At 27.4% G+C, this 15,534-nt stretch overlaps 1 protein-coding gene and 1 long non-coding RNA gene across 5 annotated transcripts in view; one reads left to right on the top strand and one right to left on the bottom strand.

Annotated features, from left to right (window-relative positions):
* Window positions 1-15,534, top strand: part of LOC107995697 (uncharacterized) — a 100,726-nt gene that overhangs the window by 72,543 nt on the left and 12,649 nt on the right. The gene's annotated exons all lie outside the window — the stretch shown is intronic.
* LOC133666840 (uncharacterized) lies at window positions 1,694-14,494 on the bottom strand. Of its 2 annotated transcripts, XR_009831565.1 has the most exons (7): window positions 14,436-14,494; window positions 13,838-14,122; window positions 13,275-13,613; window positions 13,037-13,126; window positions 3,779-4,459; window positions 3,215-3,553; window positions 1,694-3,065 (listed from the first exon to the last, which is right to left on the bottom strand). It is a non-coding gene; the product is annotated as an uncharacterized LOC133666840 (long non-coding RNA). The 2 variants fall into 2 exon arrangements; XR_009831564.1 differs by lacking the exon at window positions 14,436-14,494 and having other exon boundaries at window positions 13,838-14,151.

Here is a 15,534-nt window from a genome sequence, read left to right on the forward strand (position 1 = left end):
CAAATGCTCTTAATAAAGGGGTGCTGAAAAGAAAAAAACGACGAAACGGTAACCAGAAGGGTTATTTTACCAAAATAATTATCCACTCAATGTAAACCCGAACAAACCGTGAGTGGAATTTCTTTTTTTATTTCGCAACACTAATATACTATATTAAAATCTCAAAAGAAAACGCGAAGAGTGCTTCATTATATTTTCAATGCAATTCATCAACAAAAAATAATAAAAAAAGAAAAAAAAAAAGATAAAAGATTCGCGAAAACATATACGAAACTCTAACTAAACTAATTTATGCACTCATATTCTATTATACACGCAACACTAATAGCGGAAGATTGCAGTCATAATCAGAGACTGCCGTCGTACAATCACCCTTTGTACAGCCCTTTTGGCTGTAATAGGTGATTCAGGAGCTGGAGCGTACTTCCACAATCCAAATGGAAGAAATATGGGCAATTTGGGCAAATAAACGCAACACTACTATAAAAAACGCGATCATTCATCAACGCAACACTAATTCTTCAAATGAATTTAATATAAAATTTATTATTATTCTATAAATCTAAAAAGCTACTTTAAATATCATAAATCATTTTTAAATAATTACATTAAATAGAATAAATTTACATTTATACTAAAAAAAAACTGAAAAAGTAAGTCTAATTCATAATGAAAATAATTAAAAGCAACCGCGATTTTTTTTTTCAACGCAACGCTATAGCAAACGCGATCTTTTTATCGCAACTCTAATTCAACCCGATATTAATTAATCGCAACACTAATGCAAAACCGCGATTTGCCCATGATGACTGGATGAACGATGGGCCAGCATGCAAATTGGCCAAGACGATACAACATATACTACGTATTACTAAAACGAGCACAATGACAAAGTAGTAACAATGACTTCCCATTCTTTGGATCCAAACAAGATCCAAAAGATGAGAAGCCATTCGTTGCAGCCCTCTTCGTGACAGTTTGTCGGGCCTCTTCGGTCTTCCTCCTTCGGGCGCAATGCCCGCTGAAACTTAAATCTAGGCTCGAGATTCACTAATCGCAAACCAAAGAAAAAAAGAAAAAAAAAGGACTAAATCGCGAAAGCTAAGAGCACATGGACGATCAACGATCGCAATGATCGTTCTTCGTACATGCGCAGAATCTCAAGCGCAACGTTCGTTTCGAAAGCAAATCGCGACCGCGACCGCGAAATTCGAAAAATCAATGAGAAAAGCCAGAGACAAATGGCGTAATCGTCCATTTATCTCAGCTTTGCCCTCGATTTATCAAATTTTATTTCCTGAAACAGGTTGTCACGCGAAAAACGCGCCTACCCGATCAGAGACTGTGACAACCTGCCCGGCCCTACCTACTTATAATTAAACAGACACACCAGAAGTATACTACCTATCCTACCTAGCCCTATATTTAAAAAAATGGCAAAACAGGCATACCAACACATTCATTCCACGATTCTCACGCATAACACTCGGGCGCAAATGCCTACACTAGGGAAAGCGTCCCGGGACACCTCCGACACCCGAGCTTGGCACACTACTCGCACACTCTAACTTTACGTACCTTTTTCTGAAATCGACTGACGATGGCTAGCGACCATTGCGTGAAACGCGACAAAAACGCGCGTATCTATATTTTAATTCTGAATATTTATGAATACGTAATGTTTTCTAAAAACTAGAGTGAATAGTTCCATTATTGTGAACCAAAATTATCATTAAAATATCATTGTAACTTTGAGAATAAAGATTAATAATTAGTCTTATTATTTATGAGTTATTCGCAATATTTAATTGCGAATATGTTCGTAAATTGTGATTAAATAATGAAGGAAATAATAATTGAAACGACGCAATTCCACAGCCTAACTATACACACACAATGTGGAAAATACATCGTGCACGATACACTAACGCATCGTCAGTCGCTAAAAAATTTGTATTAGCTTATGAACTAAAGTCATCATACTCATTGCCTCTCCCTCATTCAAGTAGCACCTGGGCACGTGAATGAGTTCCTGGCAATGAACACGGAAAGGGTTAAATCTGAAAATCCTGAGCTAAAAAGATATTAATATATCCATCTATGTATCTAACGGACTAATATTCTTTGACTTTGCATTTTGCATAATATTCTTCATATTATATTTCAAATTATTTGTAACTCTACTTTATACTTTATTTTATTAATTGAATAAATTATTAAAATTTTAGCATATTAAATATTTAATATTGAATTAAAAAAAGAAATTAGAATTCATTGTAATTTAACTAATTTATATAAATATTAATAAAAATATCCTCAGACGATTCCTTCATCAGAGCATATTTTTAAAGACACAAGAATAATATTCAAAACTTATTGCTCTGATTCTAAAATCTGCCTGTCGCGAAATGTCTTCTTGCATAAAATTTAATTCACATTTGTACGAATAAAAATTGAACTTTATTATTCACTAGTGTTGTAAATCATATATTGAAGTTATATGAAATTATTATGTAAATTATTATGTATATCACAATAATCAAGTTGATCAAATAACATAAAATGTTACTCTGAAGGATTTTGAATTAGAGAAATTCAACCTAAGTATTGTTATATTATTATTATTATTATATTATTATGTTATATACTAATTATTATTATACTGATAATTATTATACGTTTTGACATTAGAAAATTACTAAACATTTAATCAATATATTAATAAAACATTTAATAAATTAATCAAAATAGTATTAATCAAAAACGCGAAATGCAAGAAGACTCTAGCCTGAACTAATAAATAAAACACAAAAAAATAATTGTTACTACTCACGGGTATTTATTATAAGTAAATACCCGCGGTCATTGTGCTCGTGCAAAATTCTACGTATACAACCAATCACTCGTGTCGATTCGGATCTTTCATCCTACGACATGGTTGAGTGACCGGAGGAACCAAAAAGCATGCGACTCACCATATGATGCGACGAACGCCTTCCCTGTTATTGTAGCCCAGAAGTCATCGAGAAGAAGGTTGTCATCATGTAGGAAGATGAAGAAGAAATCTGTGACAAAACATCATAATTTAAAACATCGTTCTGATTACTTGAAAAAATTGAAATACGATACGAAACTATTAAATTTGCAATGATATGTAATAATGATATGTATTTAAATTCTAATTAAAAATTTAGATAAATAAAAGGATAATTACCTCTTCGCGTGATGGATGATCACTTTATTCTCTTGAGAGAAGCACTGACTCTACCCTATACCGAAAACGAATATTTAAAATAAAAAAATAACAAAATAAGAAACTAATAACGCGTTCGTATATATTCTGTCTAATCGGCGAACAAGCACTGATTCTAATTTCGCGTGCAATTATATATATATATATATATTAAATTTAATTAAAGCTATTGCGCTTTAAAAATATATTCAAAATACTGTTACGAAGCAAACACTGATTCTATATAACCACATTGCGCGTGGTCACAAATATTTTTTAAGAATAAAATCCAAGAAAAATCTTCATAAAGATGATAAGCATCTGTAAAATAAAATGTGAAATATTGTAATTCTTTTTCTTAAAAATATAACATTCGTTATTTAAAATCTTAGAAAAAATGGAATTATTTAATAAAATATTTAACTTTAATAAACTTTAATAAAAAAATTAAGTTTCTAATAAATTTTAATAATAATAGAAATATGAAATTCTATTAAATATAAAAGATTAAAATATAAAAAATGAAAATCTAACGATTCTTCTTACCTCTTCGCGTGGTGGATGATCGCTGTATTCTCTTGAGAGAAACACTGATTCTACCCTATACCGAAAACGAATATTTATAAAAAGAAAAAAAAATAAAAATAAGAAACTAATAACGCGTCCGTACATAAATTATAATCGGCGAACAAACACTGCTTCTATAGTCGCGTTTGATTATTCTAATTAAATTTAATCAGAGCTATTGTGCTCTAAAAAATATTAAAAATATACTATGACGAAGCAAATACTGATTCTATTAACCGCATTGCGCGCGGTCACAAATATTTTCTGAAATTAACATTAAATTAGTAGAGGGATAGAGAAAAATAGAAGAAGAAGCAATATCTTTTTGATATTTTTCTTCTTCTTCCTATCGAGCATTTGTTCTGAAAATACTGCCTTTTTATTTTAATTGGTTATAAATTATGTAATAAAAATGTTACCAATTATTTATTAATATCTGAAATTTAATAAAAAAATTTTTTTTTTCACTTTCTTTTAACTAAAATGTAATTTTATTACATCAATTGCTTAACAACAATCACTACAATAATCCAATAAAACAGAATAAAAATTTATACATATGAAATATAAAATTTTACCACGAAAGAAAGTCACCAAGAAAGACATGGCGTCCATATTGGAATTTTTCCCGCCTTCGAGATCTACTATGACCAATTAAATCTGCGCAGAAAGAAAGTAAAATTTTTAAATAAATGAATAAAATGTATATAAAATTATGATTAAATTATGTTAAAATATTACGACAATCAAATCAAATAACAACTCAGATAAGCCATCTTGTTAATTCGACACTCGATTTATATTATAAATGAGGAATTATTTAGTTGTCAAAAAATTATCAATTCTAATAATGCTGAATAAAACATTGAATAAAAATATATTAATTAAATCAAAACGCACAAATGATAATAAAAATAGCTACAAAAAAGTAATATTAAAATCCACGTCTCGAAAAAATTTCAAACGTTTAATCGTCACGACGAATCATGTCGAACGATGTCACTGCGCTTCGATTTCGCGCATCGAATAACAAGATGGAGAGGGGATACGCTCGACAAGTCGAAACATGTTTGAACACGAATCCAATTTCTTGGAAATATAATGTCTCATAAGGAATGTTTCTAGCCTCGAGCAAAATATAAACGATAGACTAAAAAAAGTAAACAATAAACATACACTCGAGACGTTGTATACAATATATATATGGAAAAAATATACGTTACTTGAATATTTCGATCTCACGGAATGAATCGTAACAAATCGTGAAAAATTTCTATTCTATTAACACGAATAAAATTAGAAAAATAAAAATAAAAAAGCGTAAAATAATTAAATATAATTAAAATTAACCATATATATAATTTAAAAAAACCAATAGACGATTTCAAATTCTGTCTCGAAATATTTCGATACGGGATCTTAATGACGCAATAGATGTAAAATGAACAATCCAAGAAAAAGACACAAAGAAACACAGAAAACCGATTAATTTCGTTTTCACTACACTGAATGGATTATTTAAAAAATAAAATTAACAATAATTGATAAATTTGATAAAAATTAGAGTAAAATAACTTACTGCGTAATCCGAATTCGCGACGATGCGTCCACTCCACACAATTTTCAACTGTAGACTGACGCCATGCGCAGTATGATGCGCAGTATGATGCGCACTGATTCGATTCGCGTCTCGAATTAAACAACGTTCTGATTGGCTGATTCACAATGCTTATTTTTTTCATTTAAAAACCGCGCGAAAAATGAAATATAATATATAAATAAGATATATTAATTGTTGTTGCTTAGAATCTTATACAGATATAATTATTGGAAAAATAAAAAATTTATTATTAATAAAATTATTAAATTAACGAAGATAGTAAAATAATTACAATACAAGGAAGGAATTCAATATAAAGATTAATTAAATTTAAATAAAAGAAAAACACAAAAAAGAAATTTAACAAAAAACTGAAATAAATTCATGAAAATTGAAAAAATAAAAAAAGAAAATAATATAAAAACTAAATTTAATATAAAACTAAATTAATTGAAACGTAAGAATTAAATTTAACTTAAAAATAAATAAATTTAAAAGATTAAATTAATATAAACATAAAATATCAACATAAAAATTAATAAAAGAAACTCAAGAGAAAAAAACACAAAAGAACATCTAACAATTAAGTATAAATCTGAAAAAACACAAAAAACTTACTTAACATAAGATTCAAAAACATTAAGAAAGTTTGAAACATAAATATTATAAATTTCATATTAAGATAAATAAAATTAAAATATAAAAGTAGAAAAATATTAAAATTAAAAATATTTAAATAAATTTAAAAAATTTAAAAAACATAAATAGAATTTGATAGATATATTAATGGAAATAGAAAAATAAATATATAAAAAAAATAATTTAACATTGTAGTACATAAATACTGAATAATGAAAACATAAAAAAAGAATATAACACAAAAGCTAACTATTATAAAATAAAAAAGGAATGATAAAAAATAAGAAAAGAATTTAACCTCAAATCTAAAAATCTAAAACATCAAATAAGAATTTAACCTGAGTGTTAATTAATATAAATAAGATAGAAAAAACATACATAAAAGAGAAAACTTTGTTTAATTTCTTGTATAAATTCTTATTTCCTTGATTTAGATAATTATATAGTAATTAAATCCTTCTCTTATGTCTTCTAATTGTTTTAGATTCTTTTCTAACTTTGATATTAAATTCTTCTCCAATGTTTCAATTTTTTTACTTTATAATAATTAACTTTTATATCATATTCTTATTTCATGTTTTATTAATCATTTATGTATTACAATGTAAAACTCTTTTCTTATATATATATATTGCAGCATAGTGAAATTTAGTTGGTTATGTTGCAACAGATAAAAGAATTTAATGTTACATTATGTAAATAATGAATAAATATAGAAAAATAAAAAAGAATATAACACAAAAGCCAACTACTATAAAATAAAAAAGGAATGATAGAGAATAAGAAAAGAATTTAATCTCAAATCTAAAAATCTAAAACATCAAACAAAAATTTAACCTGAGTGTTAATTAACATAAATGAGATAGAAAAAACATACATAAAAGAGAAAATTTTGTTTAATTCCTTGTATAAATTCTTATTTTCTTGATTTAGATAATTATATAGTAATTAAATCCTTCTCTTATGTCTTCTAATTGTTTTAAATTCTTTTCTAACTTTGATATTAAATTTTTCTCCAATGTTTCAATTTTTTTACTTTATAATAATTAACTTTTATATTATATTCCTATTTCATGTTTTATTAATCATTTATATATTACAATGTAAAACTCTTTTCTTATATATATATATTGCAGCATAGTGAAATTTAGTTGGTTGTTATGTTGCAACAGATAAAAGAATTTAATGTTACATTATGTAAATAATGAATAAATATAGAAACATGAAAAAAGAATATAACACAAAAGCCAACTACTATAAAATAAAAAAGGAATGATAGAGAATAAGAAAAGAATTTAATCTCAAATCTAAAAATCTAAAACATCAAACAAGAATTTAACCTGAGTTTTAATTAACATAAATGAGATAGAAAAAACATACATAAAAGAGAAAATTTTGTTTGATTCCTTGTATAAATTCTTATTTTCTTGATTTAGATAATTATATAGTAATTAAATCCTTCTCTTATGTCTTCTAATTGTTTTAGATTCTTTTCTAACTTTGATATTAAATTTTTCTTCAATGTTTCAATTTTTTTTTACTTTATAATAATTAACTTTTATATCATATTCCTATTTCATGTTTTATTAATCATTTATGTATTACAATGTAAAACTCTTTTCTTATATATATATATATATATATATATATATATATATATATATATATATATTGCAGCATAGTGAAATTTAGTTGATTGTTATGTTGCAAAAGAATTTAATGTTACATTATCTAAATAATGAATAAATATAGAAACATAAAAAAAGAATATAACACAAAAGCCAACTACTATAAAATAAAAAAGGAATGATAGAGAATAAGAAAAGAATTTAATCTCAAATCTAAAAATCTAAAAAAATAAAATGTTACAAAAGAATGTAACATAAGTGTTAATTGAATTAGGGGGAGAAAAAACAGAAAAGAAATTTAATATAACAATTAAATCTAACAAAGAAAAGAAGAATTAAAAACATAGAAAAGAAAAATTAAATATCATAATACACAAAATTGCCAATAAAAAAAATTGTCGCATATAATTAATTTAAAAATTGAAGAAATTCAAAGAAAAACACTGTTAAAACATAAAAGAAGGATTTGGCATAAATAATAATTGAATTAAGAGAGATATACATCAAAAAAGTCATATAACAACAAAATAATATAATAATATAAAATCTAACTGAAGAGAACAAAAATTTTACATTGTAATAAATAAGTAATAAATAAGTATAAAAACATAAAAAGAGAATAAAACGCAAGAATATAATAAAAAGTTAATAATTATAAACTAAAAATAATTGAATAAAAAATATAAAAGATTTTTCTCCGAAGAAGATAAAGTAGAGTAAGAATTAAGTATTATTGCTATCTTTTGCCATTATTGCCATCTAGTGTTTACTTTTAGAAAAATATTTCTTGCAAGAGGGCTTGCAAGAGATGGTGCTCGTATTCAATTCTTATCTTATCTATATTCACCTATTTCTTATTATTTCCTGTGTGTGTTATTTACTTAACGTACGTTTCATTTACGGAAGTAAAATATAAATATATAAACGAAATATTGACAAGAAATAGATTAACCCGACATCTTACGGGATTTTGTACAATATGTTCTGAAATATCAATCAAAAAGATCAGATACTCTACGTATACAATATGTCACGTATACTTACGTATAGAATATTGTCACTCAAAGATAGAAAAAAAGAAAAATCTTATATTTTATAAATTTTACAAATTATTTTATTCATAAATAAATTCTCCTTTCGGCTGCATGATTGCGAAACATTCAAATTCAAAACGTTTCGATCGTTGCGCAACACGAGCAACAAAAGGAGTTAGAAAAAAAGAACCGACGCGGAAGACTAAGACTGAAAATAAAATTTAAATTAAGAGACTCTCTATCAATATTTTACACTTCCAACGTTGTGAAAATGAAAAATGATTGATAGTGAAAAGCGCAAAAAAAAAAGAAAAAATAAGCCAAATAAGCTTCCCAAAAGCACTACATCATTTTACTACAAACAAACTACTACCCATCTACTTATCTACAACATCTACTTTTCTACGATACATTACTTTATTTAATACTTTATTTGATTGTGTATGCACTTAATTCTAAATATATTTTCTTTCAATCAGTCATACAATCAATCATACAATCTTTTGTTTATGTAAAAATCATAAAATAACATTAACATTTTACTTAATGCTCTAAATGATCTTTTCCCTACCTATATAAAAATTAAATATTTTTTTGTAATTTTGCCTATTGAAAATCTAACAAATTCTCTTCAAAATCACATCCATATTCACAATCATATCTAACGACACACAATTTTCAAAAAATTTGATACGACATAAACCACATGTGGAGAGGAATATGCAAATCAGGAAAAATCAATGATGGCTAGTGAACAAAATCACGTGGCTATCAAGTATCAAGTATTTGTTTATAACGAGGAAGTTAAGGATGGCAGGATGATCACACGTTGCCTTGAAAAATAGGAAATATTGGTTTGGAAAACGAAACAGAGTAGGAAAGGCGAGATTGATCTTTTTAATAATAAGAAGAACGAAACATCGTTTATAAATCCTATCTGTTAGAAAGCTGAATGTTTCTTACAATCTATCCTACTTAATACAAAAATTAGAATATTTATCGATGATGATGAGATGTAATCCATTTTGTTGAAAGGTGAAAATGATTCCTGAAACAGACTATACAGCAGAATTAGTGAACACAATAACAAAAATAATTAATTTCTAACAAATATTAGGATCACACATTATTTTCTTCTCTTTATTTTCTTCAATTCAAACCTGTAACAAACTCAATTACTGGATTAGTAATTAAAAAACAATTTACAATTTACAATTTACAATTAATATTAATAAAATATTAATTCTAAAAAAAAACAAATCAAATTATTAAAATGTTGTTAAGCAATTCATGATTTTAAATGAAAAATATTCATCGATAAAAAGAAATATATTTTTAATAGTATTTTCAATAACAAATGCTCTTAATAAAGGGGTGCTGAAAAGAAAAAAACGACGAAACGGTAACCAGAAGGGTTATTTTACCAAAATAATTATCCACTCAATGTAAACCCGAACAAACCGTGAGTGGAATTTCTTTTTTTATTTCGCAACACTAATATACTATATTAAAATCTCAAAAGAAAACGCGAAGAGTGCTTCATTATATTTTCAATGCAATTCATCAACAAAAAAATAATAAAAAAAGAAAAAAAAAAAGATAAAAGATTCGCGAAAACATATACGAAACTCTAACTAAACTAATTTATGCACTCATATTCTATTATACACGCAACACTAATAGCGGAAGATTGCAGTCATAATCAGAGACTGCCGTCGTACAATCACCCTTTGTACAGCCCTTTTGGCTGTAATAGGTGATTCAGGAGCTGGAGCGTACTTCCACAATCCAAATGGAAGAAATATGGGCAATTTGGGCAAATAAACGCAACACTACTATAAAAAACGCGATCATTCATCAACGCAACACTAATTCTTCAAATGAATTTAATATAAAATTTATTATTATTCTATAAATCTAAAAAGCTACTTTAAATATCATAAATCATTTTTAAATAATTACATTAAATAGAATAAATTTACATTTATACTAAAAAAAAACTGAAAAAGTAAGTCTAATTCATAATGAAAATAATTAAAAGCAACCGCGATTTTTTTTTTCAACGCAACGCTATAGCAAACGCGATCTTTTTATCGCAACTCTAATTCAACCCGATATTAATTAATCGCAACACTAATGCAAAACCGCGATTTGCCCATGATGACTGGATGAACGATGGGCCAGCATGCAAATTGGCCAAGACGATACAACATATACTACGTATTACTAAAACGAGCACAATGACAAAGTAGTAACAATGACTTCCCATTCTTTGGATCCAAACAAGATCCAAAAGATGAGAAGCCATTCGTTGCAGCCCTCTTCGTGACAGTTTGTCGGGCCTCTTCGGTCTTCCTCCTTCGGGCGCAATGCCCGCTGAAACTTAAATCTAGGCTCGAGATTCACTAATCGCAAACCAAAGAAAAAAGAAAAAAAAAGGACTAAATCGCGAAAGCTAAGAGCACATGGACGATCAACGATCGCAATGATCGTTCTTCGTACATGCGCAGAATCTCAAGCGCAACGTTCGTTTCGAAAGCAAATCGCGACCGCGACCGCGAAATTCGAAAATCAATGAGAAAAGCCAGAGACAAATGGCGTAATCGTCCATTTATCTCAGCTTTGCCCTCGATTTATCAAATTTTATTTCCTGAAACAGGTTGTCACGCGAAAAACGCGCCTACCCGATCAGAGACTGTGACAACCTGCCCGGCCCTACCTACTTATAATTAAACAGACACACCAGAAGTATACTACCTATCCTACCTAGCCCTATATTTAAAAAAATGGCAAAACAGGCATACCAACACATTCATTCCACGATTCTCACGCATAACACTCGGGCGCAAATGCCTACACTAGGGAAAGCGTCCCGGGACACCTCCGACACCCGAGCTTGGCACACTACTCGCACACTCTAACTTTACGTACCTTTTTCTGAAATCGACTGACGATGGCTAGCGACCATTGCGTGAAACGCGACAAAAACGCGCGTATCTATATTTTAATTCTGAATATTTATGAATACGTAATGTTTTCTAAAAACTAGAGTGAATAGTTCCATTATTGTGAACCAAAATTATCATTAAAATATCATTGTAACTTTGAGAATAAAGATTAATAATTAGTCTTATTATTTATGAGTTATTCGCAATATTTAATTGCGAATATGTTCGTAAATTGTGATTAAATAATGAAGGAAATAATAATTGAAACGACGCAATTCCACAGCCTAACTATACACACACAATGTGGAAAATACATCGTGCACGATACACTAACGCATCGTCAGTCGCTAAAAAATTTGTATTAGCTTATGAACTAAAGTCATCATACTCATTGCCTCTCCCTCATTCAAGTAGCACCTGGGCACGTGAATGAGTTCCTGGCAATGAACACGGAAAGGGTTAAATCTGAAAATCCTGAGCTAAAAAGATATTAATATATCCATCTATGTATCTAACGGACTAATATTCTTTGACTTTGCATTTTGCATAATATTCTTCATATTATATTTCAAATTATTTGTAACTCTACTTTATACTTTATTTTATTAATTGAATAAATTATTAAAATTTTAGCATATTAAATATTTAATATTGAATTAAAAAAAGAAATTAGAATTCATTGTAATTTAACTAATTTATATAAATATTAATAAAAATATCCTCAGACGATTCCTTCATCAGAGCATATTTTTAAAGACACAAGAATAATATTCAAAACTTATTGCTCTGATTCTAAAATCTGCCTGTCGCGAAATGTCTTCTTGCATAAAATTTAATTCACATTTGTACGAATAAAAATTGAACTTTATTATTCACTAGTGTTGTAAATCATATATTGAAGTTATATGAAATTATTATGTAAATTATTATGTATATCACAATAATCAAGTTGATCAAATAACATAAAATGTTACTCTGAAGGATTTTGAATTAGAGAAATTCAACCTAAGTATTGTTATATTATTATTATTATTATATTATTATGTTATATACTAATTATTATTATACTTATTATACTGATAATTATTATACGTTTTGACATTAGAAAATTACTAAACATTTAATCAATATATTAATAAAACATTTAATAAATTAATCAAAATAGTATTAATCAAAAACGCGAAATGCAAGAAGACTCTAGCCTGAACTAATAAATAAAACACAAAAAATAATTGTTACTACTCACGGGTATTTATTATAAGTAAATACCCGCGGTCATTGTGCTCGTGCAAAATTCTACGTATACAACCAATCACTCGTGTCGATTCGGATCTTTCATCCTACGACATGGTTGAGTGACCGGAGGAACCAAAAAGCATGCGACTCACCATATGATGCGACGAACGCCTTCCCTGTTATTGTAGCCCAGAAGTCATCGAGAAGAAGGTTGTCATCATGTAGGAAGATGAAGAAGAAATCTGTGACAAAACATCATAATTTAAAACATCGTTCTGATTACTTGAAAAATTGAAATACGATACGAAACTATTAAATTTGCAATGATATGTAATAATGATATGTATTTAAATTCTAATTAAAAATTTAGATAAATAAAAGGATAATTACCTCTTCGCGTGATGGATGATCACTTTATTCTCTTGAGAGAAGCACTGACTCTACCCTATACCGAAAACGAATATTTAAAATAAAAAAATAACAAAATAAGAAACTAATAACGCGTTCGTATATATTCTGTCTAATCGGCGAACAAGCACTGATTCTAATTTCGCGTGCAATTATATATATATATATATATTAAATTTAATTAAAGCTATTGCGCTTTAAAAATATATTCAAAATACTGTTACGAAGCAAACACTGATTCTATATAACCACATTGCGCGTGGTCACAAATATTTTTTAAGAATAAAATCCAAGAAAAATCTTCATAAAGATGATAAGCATCTGTAAAATAAAATGTGAAATATTGTAATTCTTTTTCTTAAAAATATAACATTCGTTATTTAAAATCTTAGAAAAATGGAATTATTTAATAAAATATTTAACTTTAATAAACTTTAATAAAAAAATTAAGTTTCTAATAAATTTTAATAATAATAGAAATATGAAATTCTATTAAATATAAAAGATTAAAATATAAAAAATGAAAATCTAACGATTCTTCTTACCTCTTCGCGTGGTGGATGATCGCTGTATTCTCTTGAGAGAAACACTGATTCTACCCTATACCGAAAACGAATATTTATAAAAAGAAAAAAAAATAAAAATAAGAAACTAATAACGCGTCCGTACATAAATTATAATCGGCGAACAAACACTGCTTCTATAGTCGCGTTTGATTATTCTAATTAAATTTAATCAGAGCTATTGTGCTCTAAAAAATATTAAAAATATACTATGACGAAGCAAATACTGATTCTATTAACCGCATTGCGCGCGGTCACAAATATTTTCTGAAATTAACATTAAATTAGTAGAGGGATAGAGAAAATAGAAGAAGAAGCAATATCTTTTTGATATTTTTCTTCTTCTTCCTATCGAGCATTTGTTCTGAAAATACTGCCTTTTTATTTTAATTGGTTATAAATTATGTAATAAAAATGTTACCAATTATTTATTAATATCTGAAATTTAATAAAAAAATTTTTTTTTTCACTTTCTTTTAACTAAAATGTAATTTTATTACATCAATTGCTTAACAACAATCACTACAATAATCCAATAAAACAGAATAAAAATTTATACATATGAAATATAAAATTTTACCACGAAAGAAAGTCACCAAGAAAGACATGGCGTCCATATTGGAATTTTTCCCGCCTTCGAGATCCACTATGACCAATTAAATCTGCGCAGAAAGAAAGTAAAATTTTTAAATAAATGAATAAAATGTATATAAAATTATGATTAAATTATGTTAAAATATTACGACAATCAAATCAAATAACAACTCAGATAAGCCATCTTGTTAATTCGACACTCGATTTATATTATAAATGAGGAATTATTTAGTTGTCAAAAAATTATCAATTCTAATAATGCTGAATAAAACATTGAATAAAAATATATTAATTAAATCAAAACGCACAAATGATAATAAAAATAGCTACAAAAAAGTAATATTAAAATCCACGTCTCGAAAAAATTTCAAACGTTTAATCGTCACGACGAATCATGTCGAACGATGTCACTGCGCTTCGATTTCGCGCATCGAATAACAAGATGGAGAGGGGATACGCTCGACAAGTCGAAACATGTTTGAACACGAATCCAATTTCTTGGAAATATAATGTCTCATAAGGAATGTTTCTAGCCTCGAGCAAAATATAAACGATAGACTAAAAAAAGTAAACAATAAACATACACTCGAGACGTTGTATACAATATATATATGGAAAAAATATACGTTACTTGAATATTTCGATCTCACGGAATGAATCGTAACAAATCGTGAAAAATTTCTATTCTATTAACACGAATAAAATTAGAAAAATAAAAATAAAAAAGCGTAAAATAATTAAATATAATTAAAATTAACCATATATATAATTTAAAAAAACCAATAGACGATTTCAAATTCTGTCTCGAAATATTTCGATACGGGATCTTAATGACGCAATAGATGTAAAATGAACAATCCAAGAAAAAGACACAAAGAAACACAGAAAACCGATTAATTTCGTTTTCACTACACTGAATGGATTATTTAAAAAATAAAATTAACAATAATTGATAAATTTGATAAAAATTAGAGTAAAATAACTTACTGCGTAATCCGAATTCGCGACGATGCGTCCACTCCACACAATTTTCAACTGTAGACTGACGCCATGCGCAGTATGATGCGCAGTATGATGCGCACTGA

Source organism: Apis cerana, linkage group LG10 (genome assembly GCF_029169275.1).
Source record: "Apis cerana isolate GH-2021 linkage group LG10, AcerK_1.0, whole genome shotgun sequence".
NCBI classification, from domain to species: domain Eukaryota; kingdom Metazoa; phylum Arthropoda; class Insecta; order Hymenoptera; family Apidae; genus Apis; species Apis cerana.